The sequence below is a fragment of the Psammomys obesus genome, unplaced genomic scaffold (assembly GCF_907164565.1).
Source record: "Psammomys obesus unplaced genomic scaffold, mPsaObe1.curated_primary_1811, whole genome shotgun sequence".
In the NCBI taxonomy this organism is placed as follows: domain Eukaryota; kingdom Metazoa; phylum Chordata; class Mammalia; order Rodentia; family Muridae; genus Psammomys; species Psammomys obesus.
Window position 1 is genome coordinate 1,330,158 of NW_026585626.1, and position 9,736 is coordinate 1,339,893.

At 40.9% G+C, this 9,736-nt stretch overlaps 1 pseudogene; it reads left to right on the top strand.

The window, feature by feature from the left end:
- The first annotated feature begins 3,166 nt into the window (after positions 1-3,166).
- The window catches only part of LOC129682307 (nascent polypeptide-associated complex subunit alpha-like), a 79,083-nt pseudogene continuing 72,513 nt past the window's right edge, over positions 3,167-9,736 (top strand).

Sequence of the window (9,736 nt, forward strand, 5' to 3'; positions counted from 1 at the left end):
GTGACATGAAGAATTTCTTTTCTGGTCTAGTCTACTTGGTGTTCTGTAGGCCTCTTGTATGTTTATGGCCATCTCTTTCTTTAAGTTGGGAAAGTTTTCTTCTATAATTTTCTTGAAACTATTTTCCGGACCTTTGAGCCTGATGTCTTCTTTTTCTTCTACTCCTATTATTCTTAGGTTTTGTCTTTTCATGGTGTCCTTGATTTCTTGCATGTTTTGTGTTTGGAACTTTTCTGAATTTATTTTTTCTTTGAGAGACGTGTCAATTTCCGCAAGTGTATCTTCGGCTCCTGAGATTCTTTCTTCCATCTCTTGTATTCTGTTGGTGATGCTTACCTTTGTAGTTCCTGATCTTTTCTCTATGTTCTCCAGCTCCTGGTTTTTCTCTATTTGTGTTTTCTTTATTGATTCTAATTCTGTTTTCATGTCTTGCACCATTTCCTTCATCTGTTTGAATCTGGACTCCTGCTTTTCAATGACTGCTTCTATTTTTTTGTCCGTTTCCTCTCTATGTATCACTAATTGTGCCTCTACTTCTTTGGCTATAATTGCCTGTATTTCTATGAGAGCTTTGTTTATTTCTTCTTTATTTGCCTTTATTTATGTGGACATTTCTTTAAGAGCTTTGTGCATTTCTTCTGTTTGCCTCAATTTTCGTGGTCATTTCTCTCAGAGCACAATTTGTTTCCTCTTGGTTAGTCTCGATTTCTTTGGTATTTCTCTGAGGGCTTTGTTCATTTCATTTTTATGGGCCTCTAATAGCTGGAGAAACATAGTTTTGAGGTCGTTTTCTTGTATATCTAGTGAATTGAAGTGTCCATTGTTTTGTGGGGTTGCTGGTGAGGTCATTATGTCCTGATTTTTGTTGGGAGTGTTCTATGTCTGCCTCTAGCCATCTGGTTATTTATAATCCTCACTGTTTGTTCCTTGAGATTGTAGTTCAGGCTATGATCGTCTCTTTCTGTTTTTTGGACTGTTTTTTCAGGAAGATGAGAGAGGTTCACTGATTTGGGAGTGTGCACTGTGGTTTCAGTTTTGCCTAAGTAAGGAATGTGATGCTGGTGCTATTCCCGTGTGCTTTTAGCGGGCGCAGTGTGCATGCGCAGATTCTCTGACTATTGCAGTGGCCTGCAAGCCACTATTACGCAGTCTGTCTGAGATCCAGGAATTGTTTGCCTGGATTAAACTGGTGGATCGGCAAGGCAGAAAATTCAACGTTGGGGGTCGCTATCCCAAGAATCCCTATGATGCCCACACTAGGGGTGTGGGTGGCAGGGATCTCGTCTGGTTGCTTCTGTGGAGAGGCCCTGGGTCTGGGGCAAACTCTCCTTAGAAGGCTCACTCACTCTCTTGCAGGACCAGTTGGAATGCACAGGGGTTCTCCTTGCTCTCTACTCTCTGATTTGGTCCTGCTGTGGTAAATGCGTGGGTAGGCTAACAATCAGCTCTGTTATACTGTGGCTGCAGGACTCGGTGTCCACCTTTCCTGTGTGCTGCCTCTCTGTCCTTTCCCTCTGCAAGGAGGGGTTATGTTGACTGGTCCCAGGGTGGCGTGGGAAAGAGTTAGGTTGAGTGTTCTCAATCCCAGATCCTGGGCCCAGATCTCTCTGCCAGAAGCAGCCTGGCAGTAGAATCTATGTTTGCTGATCCCGAGAGAGTACCAGGTAGGATTGAGTGTCCTCAGATCCAGAGCTTTGGTTTCTCTGCTAAGGGCAGCTGGGTGAGCTGGAGAGAGGGTGCTGTGTCCTTGGCAGGCTGCCCCTCTGTCCTTCCTCTCTGACCTTCCCCTCTGCTAGGGCAAGCTTATGGAGGTGCTCTCAGGGGAGAGCCAGAAGGGGTTGGGGCTTCTCAGTCAGATCCTGAGCTGGGGTTTCTCTGCCAGGGGTCGCGGTGGGGGCACCGGTGATAGAACTTGCTGCTAGACCTTATTGCACTGGATGCAGGAGAATCTCAGGACGTGTTGAATGACCACAGTCCCAGATCCCGAGCTGTAGTTTGTTTGCTAGGAGCGGCCGGCAGCACTGGAGTTCCAGCACTGTGAAGCTGCTGTGCACCTCTTTATCCTTCTGCTCCACTGTGGCAGGGTTATGGCGGCGTCTGGGGGAGTGCCCGAAAAGATTAGGTTTTCTCAGCCCCGATCTCGGGTTGGGGTACAAACAATGTGGTCTGTGGCAGATTCTGCTGGCTGCCTTTTGCCTCCTCCCAAGAAGGAGTAGGGATTTTGAGCTGGGCCCGCAACTGCTCTCCGTGCACGGCGGGAGCTCAGTTGTGATGGTGGTGGGTACCCGTGGTCAGCGAGACCTTCCAGGGAAAGACTGGGTGACCCGTGATCAGTCTCACAACTTTCCTTCCTCTTGGGGTTTTCTTACGACTGGGACTCCCAGACTCTGGCACCCTTGTGCCCACCAATCAGCCTGGGAAAGTGATCAGGACACGCAGGCTTACAGCACCAGCCCAGCAACCCAAAGCCCTTGTTACCTGGGATTTCTTCCGGGTTCTGACTAGGTAGCTGAGAGTGGACCCAACCGATTCCCACGCCATGGGAGCCTCCCCTCACCTGGGAAACACGATAGCTGTTGTTTTAGGGCCCAGAGTTCAGTCTCCTGGTCGCTGCACGGAGTGTGTTGTCCTGCTTCTCAGACACTGTGTTCTCCCGGTGCCGCCATCTTGGCCCTCCCCTTCCCAACTCTTAAAGCTAAGTGCATTGTAAAATATTGCCATATGGAAAAGTGTTTTGTAATACTGCAATAAAAGCTGATTGATTTTTGTGGGGGAAAAAATAAATTGGCCATACTCTTTGGGTCCTGACACCTTTAGGGGGCAAACAACCCTTTCACAGGTGTCTTGTATTAGATCTCCTGCATATCAAATATTTAAATTTCAATTCATAACAGTAGCAAAATTCCAGTTATGAAGTACCAACAACAACAACAACATATATATATATATATGTATTTGTCATTGGGGATTACTTACCATAATATGAGGACCTGTGTTGAATGGTCTCACCATTAGGAAAGTTGATAAGCCCTGGTCCAGACACTAATGAAGATAAACAAACAGAAAACCTATGGAGTGACGCATGAACTCATTATAGTTTTATAATTTGAAGGACTTTAATATTGTCTCTGGATTGGAGTATAGGTGAAACTGAAGATTACGCAACATGGTGCGAGCACACGGGTATGTGTGTGCATGTGTGTGTGTTTCATGTGTGTGTGTTTCTTTTAATTTCTTATGGTGTTTTAAGGGGAAATGATTTAGATTCATGGGATAAACAAATATGCCTAAAGTATTCGTGCTTATCCTATTTATTTTCTCCTATACCTTTATATTTAAACTTGCTCGCATGAGGACTTAAGTAGTGTATCCAAATGTTCCATGCATGCATGGTTTGGCATGGTATTTTGATTATGTTGAATCAGCCCTGTTTGATTCTGAGGGCCCATCCCTGTAGCAGAGTGGGCAATTTTCCTTATTATCCTGCAGTTCTCTCACACAGCATGTTCTTCTGTGACATGCATGTCAGACGCAATGACAATCGGACTGCTTTAAGGAAACCATTAAGATAGACAGCAGACTTACTACTACAAATTTTTATGACATAAATTACTCTTAATATTATGAAATGATCATTTAAAAGCCCTTTACTAAAATATATTTCACATGAAAAGCAATATTTTTAAAAACTGCTCTTCTTTTGCAAGTTTCTTACTTTGAAAATCGAGCAGCTAAGTTCTTCATAATCCTGTGTGTTTTGCAGAGATCTCCTTTATTTCAACACATATTATCATAATGGTTAATTTGATCTATTTGATACTTATGATAATTTTGTGTCACTTACATTTAGTTTGTGCAAACTACATAAGTGGCTGTAAGTTCAAGCAGTCATACCTCAATATTTCAATCTATTAAGAATTTGATGTATTACCCCTTAATAAACTCCCAACAAAAATTCTATTCTCAATACTGCATAGCTGACAGTGTGTTATCAGATGACCGTGTGATCATATGATAAATAGCTTTAATTCAATGTGTTGTTTTTAGCACCTTGCATAAAAAGGAGTCATTGGCATCTTTGCCTACATACCATTGTAAAATTTTGAAAACAGAGCTGCTTTTATGCTTAAGTTAGGGTCAGATGGAAGGGGAGGAGGTCTCCCCTATCAGTGGACTTGGAGAGGGGCATGGAAGGAGATGAGGGAGGGAGGGTTTGGGAGGGAATGAAGGAGGGGGCTACAGCTGGGATACAATGCAAATAAAATATAATTAATGTAAAAAATAAAATAAAAATTTATTTAAAAATAAGAGCAAAAATTCAACATTTTTGTCTCTGGTTAAGGAGCAGAGCCAAAAAAAAAATGTTGGGAAAATTTATGGGTTTTTTTTTATTTTAGTTTTAGTTTTAGTTTTTTTAGCTGTTCAGCCCAATGTCTGTGACTATTTACTTTCATCGACTTTTTTGGATTTTTTCAGAGACTAAAGAACATCAGTTTTGAGTATACATTTCCAGGAAGAGTTAAATGAGCAGAGGAGACCTACCTTGACTGGAGTGGAACTGTTCCATGGACTGAAGGCATGGAAGAAAGTAAAAAACAAAACAAACAAACAAAGAAAAAACCTGTCAGCTTAGTGTTAGAAGTTTTCATTCTCTGTTTTTTGTTTGTTTGTTTGCTTGTTTGTTTTGAATCTTTCATTATGGACCTCTCTCCTCCACCCACTCTTCCCACCATGGTGATCTGAATCCTCTCAATCTATGCGGCCTGATAAATGTTTTCTCCTCTAAGATACAGCTCTCAAGTATTTGGTCGTTGGCACAAAAGTAACTATTGCAGAAAACTAATATCACAAAATGAGGTTGTTGTTATAAATAAATTAGAGCATATACTTCTTAGGCTTTTTGAATTGTCTCTGGAGGTATTTGAAAGAATTTGGGGATGCAGCCTAAAGAATACTTAATTCTGAAAGCAGAAATTAATGAGCTATCTGTAAGGATATTATAAGATCAGAATTCTGATAAAAAATATATATTCAGCAGAGACTGGAAGCCTGTGTGCATATGATTTGATATGGAATAAGGACCATTGAAAACTGAACTTGAGGTCATTTATGTTTCATTTTGGCAAAATAATTGTATATAGTTTATCCATGTCCTGAAACTGTAGAGAGCTGAATTTAAAGTTGATGAATTTATTTGATAGACACAATTCCAAGGCAGTACAGTGTTCAGTCTAGGGTAAAGTTATTTGGTGATACACTCATCTAGCATAACAGCAAGAATCTTGAGAAACAAAACAAAGTGAAAGTATCCCAAAAGATGCGACTCAGATATAAAAAGAGCAAACTGAAATTTGTGGGTAAGAAAGATATGGCTGTTAATGAGACTGTCACCTTTAAAAAGGTGATTTTTCCATGGGAACTATATCAGAAATTATCAAGAATATTCATTAAAGGCACAAGGGTCTACAGCTGTAAGCTCACTGGAAGGTTTTCTTTTGAGAAGAGTGAGTTCCCAGGCTATTCTGTTCTCATAAGGCAGTGTTTCACTAGCTTAAAGAACCTAGGCCTGCAAGTCCCACTAGAGATGAGTTCTATAAATAAATGGCTAATGATTGCGTTTGCAGCAAGTCTTGCTGGTCTGTCAGACTACATGTTTACAGTCATTTTATGCTTTAAGAGTCGTGGGTCTTAGAAGTGTTCAAAGAAGGCAAGAGAGGCTGCCTTCCAAGAGAGGCTGGAAATATCAAGGTGCTAAAGGCGTCAAAAATGTAAAGCGTCCACTCAAACATTCACCCAGGCACTGAGTAGGAATAGCCTAAGCCAGAAGCAACTTGCACTAAAATGATAGAACACAGGTGTGGGGATGCCCGAAGCTCAGTGTCAGGCATAAAAACACAGGTTCTGTTGTTTCCCTGCTGGAATTAACTCTGACATTACTCCTATTCCTCTTTTTAGTTCTTTATCCCTCCGTTTTGGAATGAAATGTTTTTACAATATCATTGAATATCAGAGGGGTACAACTTGTTTTGTGTAAGAGGCTCACCGCTGGGTGTTGCCTTGAATCTCAGTGGCTACTGACTCAGTAATAACATGGGAACTCTCAAAGCACACTGAGTATATTTTCGTATTAAGAGATGGAGATGAGCTTTGAGGAGGCTATGGCGATGAGATGTTCTAGTTTAAAATGATGTGTTTGAGCAACAATGTGACAAGGAGTATATTAATTAACAGTGAGAATAATTGTCAGATATTGGATTTTGGAACACCCAGAAGATTAGTGAAATATTCCTATGTTAGTGTCTACAAAATCATTTGAAGAAAGGAATAATTGAGGGGGAGTATCCTTGTGATGCCTCATGTATTAACCTGGGAATATAGGACCAAATTATGTTCATTTCAAATAGTATTCCAGCAGGAGACTGCAGAAGTAATTCCACTCTTACTGGCTTGATGACGCAGTGTGTTGCTCACATTAAAGAAACACAAATGAAGGATTACTTCCAGGAGTTTGGATGACTCAAAGGCAACTACATCACTGAAAACTTCACTCCAGCTTTGCCATGACTCACAAAAGCTACATCCTTGCAGCTCCCTGCACAATGTGCTGGCTGATCACAAGTACAGAGACTTTCCTCTCCCCAGATAGCCTTACTGCTTCTAAAATCTTGGTGAAGGAGATTGTGTCTCATGTGAGTTTTAAAGTTTCTTAAGTTTCATGAGTCTCCTTCCTTCCTCCTCAATTCAGAGATGAGACCAGTATGTCAGTGGGGAAAACAGAGAGAAATCTAGCAGAGAGCTAGATTCTTTTAGTCAACTTCTTGGACAACATGTTATAAACAAATTGTTCTATTTGCAACTGAAAGCAAAAAAAACAACAAAAACAAACAAACAAAAAAATGGTCTTCCATCAATTTTTAGGGTGTTTGGTTTTAGACACAATCTCTGTTCCCTCTTTATCCCTGCACATCTTGTAGAGAGGGTAAATTTTGGCTCAAAGGTTTTGTTGGGTGGTTGTGGGTTCCCTCCCTCCACTAGTCCTGCCTGGCTAGGAGGTGGTCACTTTAGTCCCTATGCCCATCCCACTCCCCCATTAGTCTCAATGAGAGTGACATCATATTCTCCCAGAAGCTTGTATTGTTGCTGGCCCCTCAGTTTTTCTTCTTGTTCCCAGTCCTCTCATCTCCCACCCTTGTACTCCCCACATCTTATCCCACCCTTTTCTCCCTTCCCATTCTATCTCCTGCCCTGTTCCTTATCTTCATTGACTTCTGCTGTCTATTCAGTTTTCCCTTTTACCTGACATTCTGGGACCCTCCCTTGGGCCTTCATTTCCATTAGCTTCTTTGAGTCTGTACTATAGGTTTAATATCCTCCTATAAGTGAGTACATACCATGTACATCTTTCTGGGTCTGGGTTGCCTCCTCAGGAAAATCTTTTCTAGTTTCATCCTTTTTCCTGCAAATTAAACATAGTGCCTATGTTTTTAATAGCTGAGTAGTATTCCATTGTGTAAATGTGCATCCATTCTTTGAGGAACATCTAGGTTGTTTCCAGATTTTGGCTATTAAAAAGAAAGCTACTATGAACATAGTTGTGCAAATGTCCTTGTGGAATGGTGGAGAATCTTGAAGAAGATTTTTAGAAGATGGAAAGATCTCCCATGCTCATGGATTGGTAGAATTAACATAGTAAAAATGGCCTCCCTGTCAAAAGCCATCTACTGATTCAATGCAATTCCCATCAAAATTCCAACACAATTATTTACAGACCTGGAAGGAGCAACTTCATATGGAAAACTACAAGACCCAGGAAAACCAAAATGTTTCTGTAAAATAAATGAACTTCTGGCAGTATCAACTACCCTGATTTCAAGCTATACTACACAGCAATAGTAATATAAACTCCTTTTGTCTCCTTTTGGAGCTCCTGTCCACTCCAGGTCTTTCTATCACCCTCTTCTTTCATAAAATTCCATGCATTCTGTCGAAAGTTTAGCTATGAATCTCAGCCTCTGCTTTGATATCTCCATCAGTGGAGTCTTTCTGTGGTAGGCTCCTGTCCTGTTCCCTGTTTTTTCCCTCATCTGAGGTCTGTCCTGTTTGCCTTTCTGAATGAAGATTGAGCATCTTACCTATGGTCTTCCTTGTTGTTTAGCTTCTTTAGGAGTATAAATTTTAGTATGTTTATCCTATATTATATGTCTAATGCCCACTTATAAGTGAGTGTATACCATGTGTGTCTTTCTGCTTCTGGTTTACCTCACTCAAGATGATCTTTGCTAGTTTGCACCATTTGCTTGCAAATTTCATGATTTCCTTGTTTTTAATAGCTGAGTAGTATTCCATTGTGTAAATGAACCACAATTTCTGTATCCATTCCCTGAGGAACATCTAGGTTGTTTCCAGATTCTGGCTATTACTAATAAAGTTGCTAAGAACATGGTTAAGCAAATGTCCCTGTTGTATATTTGAGCATGTTTTGGATATATATGTAGGAGTGGTATAGCTGTATCTTGAGCTAGCACTACCCCTAATTTTCTGAGAAAGTGCCAGATTGATTTCTAAAGTAGTTGCACAAGTTTACATTCCCAGCAGCAATGGAGGAGAGTTCCTCTTTCTCCACATCCTCTCCAGAAATGTTGTCAGTTAAGTTTTTTATTTTAGCCATTCTGATGGGTGTAAGGTGGACTCTCAGGGGAACTGTAGAGACTGATACCCCAATCAAGTACCATGCATGAAGAGGATGTAAAACCCCTCCTCATATGTAACCCATAGACTCCCTCTCCAAGTGGGTTTCCTAGTAAGAGGAGCAGGGGCTGCCTTAGGCATGAACTCCATGGCAGACTCTCTGATTACCCCCGAGGGGATGCAGCCTTGCCAGGCCACAGAGGAAGACAATGCAGCCAATCCTGCTGAGATCTGATAGGCTAGGGTCAGACAGAAGGGGAGGAGAACCTCCCCTATCAGTGGACTAGGGGAGGAGCATAGGGGAGAAGAGGGAGAGAGGGTGGGATTGGGAGAAGAAGAGTGAGGGGACCATAGCTGGGTTACAAAGTGACTAAACTATAATAAATAATAAATAAATAAAATTTTAAAACTCCATGGTATTGGCATAGAAACAAACAAGTGGATTAAAGGAACTGAAATGAAGACCCAAAAATAAACCCAAATTCTACGGGCACTTGGTTTTTGACAAAGAAGCCAAAACCACATAATGGGTAAGACAGCATTTTTAACAAATGGTGCCTATGTAACTGGATATCTGCATGTAGAAAAATGCAAATAGACCCGAATTTATCACCCTGCACAAAATTCAAGACCAAGTGTTTCAAAGACCTTGATATAAAACCAGAGACTCTAAATCTATTAGAAGATAAAATGTGGAAAAGTCTGGAACTCACTCGCACACGAGACAACTTCCTGAACAGAACACCAACAGCACAGGCTCTGAGATCAACAATTAATAAATGGGGACTCAGTTCATTTAAAAAGCGTATTGTTTTTTAACCTTGGAGTAGCATAATTTGATCATTTGTAAATGAAATGCTTATAGAGCAATTTTATATTTGCTACATTTAAGCAACATAATAACAGCCTAAGCCATGCATGATAGATCATATTACATGTGATTTTTCTACCTGACCTGGTTAGAATTTGGGTAGGACTTAGGAGTCATATGTGTATGTATCTGTGTGTGTGTGTGTGTGTGTGTGTGTGTGTGTGTGTGTGTGTGTGT